Source organism: Ochlerotatus camptorhynchus, unplaced genomic scaffold, assembly GCF_037179485.1.
Source record: "Ochlerotatus camptorhynchus isolate MF236.1 unplaced genomic scaffold, CSIRO-AGI_Acam_v1.1 ptg000033l, whole genome shotgun sequence".
Taxonomy (NCBI): domain Eukaryota; kingdom Metazoa; phylum Arthropoda; class Insecta; order Diptera; family Culicidae; genus Ochlerotatus; species Ochlerotatus camptorhynchus.
The window spans coordinates 1,484,053-1,490,052 of record NW_027040524.1 but is presented as its reverse complement, the minus strand read 5'-3'; the positions used below and the strand labels follow the sequence as shown (position 1 = coordinate 1,490,052).

Here is a 6,000-nt window from a genome sequence, read left to right as displayed (position 1 = left end):
CCTACGTGTGAGCTATCAACATCGCTGCACCGTCATCCTTTGGAGCATGGTCATCCTGCGGTACATCCATTGGCACATTGTTGGTATACGACTATCAACAGCCACTGTTATCAGGCCGGCATTACAACCATTTCCTCTACATAAAAAATCTCTTTGAAGTGATTAATTTTTTAGTGTTTACTTCATTGTGATGGGGAGGCGGATAAACATGTGGTGTATTTTATTAAATTATAACTAAGGTAATTTTTAAATTGATCAATTACCTTACTTATGTTAAAATTTATATGATTACGCCCCGCACCGCCCCCCCCCCCCTTTCATCGATTCATGGATATTTGTACCTTATGAATTACTAAAATATTCGCTGCCGAAACCCGGGATTGAACCGGGGACCTTTAGATCTTCAGTCTAACGCTCTCCCAACTGAGCTATTTCGGCGTCACATCTAATATTGTGCATTGAGGCAACAGATGGCTCCAGTATTGATCCATCCATTACCATAATAACATTAATGAAGTCATGGAATAGCCAACTACAGACGACCAAACGAGTATGGTTATCTCTGTAGCATGTAACTGTGACAATGAAGCCATAACCCTCATAACCGTTGCGAAATGCACTGTCGATAGTAACACTATTACGACTGCCCTTGCTAGTTGCAGCACAATATGCACCAGTCCGATATGGCGTCCGATAATGATGATGGGTAATAATATTCCCATCTCTCAAATCGCGGTCAATTTCAATAGTGCTGGTTGGTTTACACCATCGACGACGGCCGGCGGCTCTATTTGCGCATGTGGTATTGCGGTGGTGAAATGGACCGAAAGTGCATCAAATTGCTATTTTATGCTCATAGTCTGTGGTCGGCAGTGTGCGGTCGCATAATCATCACATTGTCCCCTGGCTATGCCCGTGAACCAAGTGAACGTCCTCTCGTTTTGGAGACTTTCGTTTGCCCTCACCACCCACGTCGGTTGAGGTAGAAGGTCCATATTTCTAGGGACATTACAATCGGGGCTCGGCATTTTGGGAATCTTCTGTGAATTTAAGAACTAAGCTCTTCATACCTTTTTCTGTAGGATCATTGTAAAACAATGGTGAGTAACCAAAGCAAAGTTTTTATTTTAATCATCTGTATGTGATCCGATGCCAGTGCTGCAGTAGGTGATTTGCAATGAATAATATTTATAATTAAACGATAAATGCGCGAACGACGTTCTCGAATGAAGAGTTTAGTCTGATAGGACTGCGCTTGTGAAATAATGTATCACGTTTTCTGGGATAAGAAATTTAGTTCCGGTCGCTTTCAAATAGTCCCAATATTTATAAACGGCCATAAAGTTTACACTAACGTTGGATGCCAAAATGACGTTTTACATGCATCTAGTGAGATCCGGTTTTTATTCTAATAAACGATTAATCGATTAACGATCCAAATGTTCTAAGGAGGATCATAACTCATAGTTTCAAATATGTTCTGTAAAGGGTGTCCACAGTTAAATTGCATCACTTAGAAGTACTCGCCAAAAATAAGTCACTAAACCGATTGTCAGGAAATTTTCAGGGAATGTAATACTATATATAGATGCTTGGCTTACGTATCTTTATTTCACTCTATTTCTTCACCAAATCCAAATGCCCGAACTTTCTTCTAAATTCCACCCATAAGGTTTTGTACAACAGTTAAATCGACATTTTTTCCTGCTTTGAACCATGATTTCAACATTTCCTGCTCCGTAGTGACAACTGTAGGATGCTTACGCAGTTTGTGCTTCATTTTAGCCTTAGAGAAATAATTATTGTTCCCGTAAGCGACATCAAGAGGCGGTAAACAAATTTCCGTAAACTTAACGAACTTTATTAACAGTTGTTAAATTTTCCCTGTAGGTTAAATTTTCATCAGTTTTAAGCATAACTACTCCTACTGTTAGATGTGTTCTGTGACTTACGTTTAGTGTTTTCCTTTTAATTTCGCAACGTCCGGAAAGCTGTCTTGTACGGTAGTAGTTGTTTGGAGATCCTTGAACTAACGATTCTGCCGTGACCTTTGACCTCCAACTAATGGTTTTAAGTAATACGGCAGAATCTGTGCCATAGTGTAAGTTTCAGGTTAAATTTTGAACGAACTAATAAACAGCAATAAATATCTTTTTAAATTCATTTACCTTGATAAATCACTAAATCACTTATGCTAACCAGCTAACTAACTAATTAAATTCACAATTTAAGCTCCGACTAGCTTTTAGATTTGTTTTTAACTGCATAAGTATAAAGAAGTGTAAACACGCGTAACTATGTTTACTTATGCTGGTGTTGTATATTCATCGCTTTTTGACGGCTCTCCATTCCACCGAGTCGTACCAGTGGCGGTGTGTTCCGATGGGGTTCTGCTGACAGCGGAGGCGCGTTCGCATATTGCGTAACACTCCCCCCCAGTACGCAGGGTCCTGGTTCCTGCTTACTCGAATTTGCGCCGACGTCCAGAACTGCAAGTTTTACCACAGGCAGTGCTGAGATTTGTCATTGTCATTGACAGACTTTTGCACGATATTGACAAAATTGTTTTTCACATAGTCAATGATAGACTTGATCCTCAAAAAAATCTTTGTCAAAATCTCATTCATTTTTTCGTCAATGACAAAGATTCACCTGGTAACAGAAAGTGTAATTTCTTGCATTCTGAGTCACATTATTGTTATCCAAGCAGTTCAGGACGTAGATGCTTATTCACTTTAATGGCTCCATATAATTGTATTGCTCTTGCCATTTAATTTCATTTCAAATTTAGCTAATAAACAAATCAGCACATGTTCGTCACTGACAAAAATGCTACTGACAATTGACATGGTTTGCCTTGACGATGACTGTTAGCTCAAACGAGTGACCAAAGCAGAATTTTGAGTATCACCGTGTATTGTCGAAATTTTGCGGCACTGACCACAGGTCGTTCGTATACGTTGAGTGTAGTCTTCACCGTTGCGCTTCGTACTTGTCCGTCCTTACATTTGACGTCTACAACGCGTCCTTTTGGCCACGAGTTTCGTGGTAAATCCGGATCCACGATTATCACAACGTCGTCGATCTGGATTGGTTTCACCGGATAATGCCATTTTGTCCGACGGCATATTGACGGCAGGTACTCCCGTAACCATCTTTTCCAAAAGTGGTTGGCGTAGATTTGAGAAGTTTTCCAAGTGTTGGTTAGCGTAGCGATGCTGTCGTTGTATGGCACGAGAGGTTTCGAACCATTGGATGAACCCAACAAGAAATGATTGGGAGTTAGAGCTTCGTTTTCACCGTCTTCGATAGGCACGTATGTGAGGGGGCGCGAATTAATAATATTTTCCACCTCCAGCAAGCTGTTCCGAAGGACTTCGTCGGTGGGAGATCTTGGAAGCTGCATGTTATTCAAAACCTTTTTCACTGACTGCACCAGTCTCTCCCAGCTTCCACCCATGTGCGGACTGCTCGGAGGCAAGAAGGTCCACTTGGTATCTGGTGTCACGAATTCCTGCATAAGCTTATTTTGATCGAGAGACCGGAACGCTTCGGTAAGTTCCCGCTTGGCACTGACGAAATTCGTTCCCCTGTCGCTGAAGAATTCCAAAGGAGAGCCTCGTCTGGCCACGAAGTTCCGTATTGCCATGATGCAGGAGCTAGTGTTGAGAGAATGTGCAATTTCAATGTGGATAGCACGTACCACTAGGCATGTAATCAGCACGCCCCACCTCTTTTCAGTTCGTCTACCAACGACGACTTGCATTGGTCCGAAGTAGTCGATCCCGACATAAGAGAACGGTCGGGAATAAGCTGCTAGACGAGCCGATGGAAGATCAGCCATGATCGGCGGCTGCGGTTGAGCTCGGGCGTTCTTGCAGAACTGACACTGTCGACGGACTTTGTTGCACACACTTCGTAGCTGCGGGATCCGATACTTTTGTCGTAGTTCGTTGACGATGCTTTCATGGTTGAGATGGTGATAGCGTTGGTGGACAAATTGTACGACGAGTGTCGTAACCGGATGCTTCTTTGGCAGCACGATAGGATGGGCAGCATCTGAATCGATGAATTGACAGGCAGCAGTTCTTCCTTGCATACGAAGTACTCCGTAGTCATCAAGGAACGGCGAAAGTTTGTAGAGTGAACTACTTTTAAGAATAGGAATCACCTTCTTCTCGCTTGCCTCCTTGTGACAGATCAGCGACGATACTTCCTCACCGAACGTTTCTAGCTGGGCTTGTCGGTAAATGCAACATTCCGCTTCAAATAGCTCCGATTGATTGAGGATTCCGGTAGATGGTGGTTGACGCTGTAGTCTAGCTCGAAGGTTTTTCATGAATCTGAGAACGTACGCGGAGACCCGTAGAAGTTTACGCCAGTTGGATTATTTAGCGAAGTTAAGAACGGGTTCGCCGGCTACGTGGATGTTGACCGAAACTTTCATTTCGGAGGTGGTTTCTCCATGGTTTGCCGGCTGAACAGGCCAAGCGCTCCGCTGTTCCCACAGAAATGCTGGTCCCTTGAACCAGCGGCTTGATGGTGATAGGTCGGGAGTCCGCTGCCACTTAGTGCCATCATCGGCCACGTTCTGCTTTGTTGGTACCCAGAGCCACTCTGCCTGTTCAGTGCTTTCCAAAATTTCGCCAACTCTAGCACCGACGAATTTGCTGTACCTCCTGTGATCGGATCGTAACCAGCAGAGCACGTCCCTTGAGTCGGTCCAGAAGAACCGTTTTCGGATTCCAATGCGATGGGTTTCTCCTATAGACTTCGCCAGCCGGGTTCCGATCACCGCTGCTTGTAGCTCTAGTCGAGGTATCGAGACGTATTTTAAAGGAGCGACCCGAGTTTTCGCTTCAACGAAGGCGCACTCAACTGTGCTGTCCTCTTCGAAACGGAAGTAAGCAACCGCAGCGTAGCCATTCTCGCTCGCGTCTACGAAGACGTGTAGTTGAATTTCGTTGAACTCACTGGACGAAGTTGTCATCGTGCGATAGCACCGAGGAACGGAAACTGTATTCACCTTGTTCAATACACTGAGCCATGTTCTCCACTTTTCCAGCTGCTGGTCGGGTATCGGCTCGTCCCAACCAATATTAGAGCGCCAGATCTCTTGCAGCAAAACCTTCAGGTACATCAATACGTTGGAAAGAAGTCCTAGCGGGTCGTAGACTGACATGAGAATCCGCAGAACTTCCCGCTTCGTGGGAACTTGCTCTCCGGATAACAGCTCCTGTCTGCATCGGTTCGGGATTTTGAACGTTAACGTGTCGTTGATCGTATTCCACCACATCCCTAGAACTTTCTCGGTCACCAGCTCTCCGGTCTTGTTTAGATCCTTTTCAGGAGCTCTCTGCTCGCCCATGGAATCTGCTACTTTCTTGGAGTTTGACAGCCATCCTCGGATTTCGAACCCACCTTCTGCATGTATGTATCGCACATTTTGCGCGAGCTTTACCGCCTCTGCTTCAGATTCGACACTGCTGAGCATATCGTCCACATACGTTCCTTTGCATATTGCCTCCACCGCTTCCGGAAATAGAGTCCTGAATCGTTCTGCATTTCGCTTCATAACGTACTGTGCACTACTAGGTGAACAGCTGGCACCGAATGTCATCACCTCCATCACGTAAGTCGAAGGACCTTATCCGGGAACGTCATCATCCCACAGGAATCGCTGGCAATGCTGGTCTTTGGGTCTCATCCGCACTTGATGAAACATTTCACGAACATCCCCTGACACAGCCGTACGATATTCACGAAACCGCTGAAGGACATGTGGAAGGGGCGTGACTTGGTCAGGACCTTTTAGCAGAAATGTATTCAACGAGAGGTTACCCACTTTGGCGGCGGCATCCCAGACAATACGCAGCTTGCCGGGTTTGTTGGGGTTAACCACTGGAAAGATCGGCAGATACCACGAGCGTCCAGTGTACGTTGCTTCTTCCTGCGCCGAAAGCTTGCGGATATATCCTTTCGTTCGGTAATCCAGTATTT

General features: G+C 44.9%; 1 non-coding gene across 1 annotated transcript; it reads right to left on the bottom strand.

The window, feature by feature from the left end:
• Nucleotides 1-365: 365 nt before the first annotated feature.
• On the bottom strand, nt 366-438 carry TRNAF-GAA (transfer RNA phenylalanine (anticodon GAA)). The gene has a single exon. It is a non-coding gene; the product is annotated as a tRNA-Phe (tRNA).
• Between the last annotated feature and the right edge of the window lie 5,562 nt (nt 439-6,000).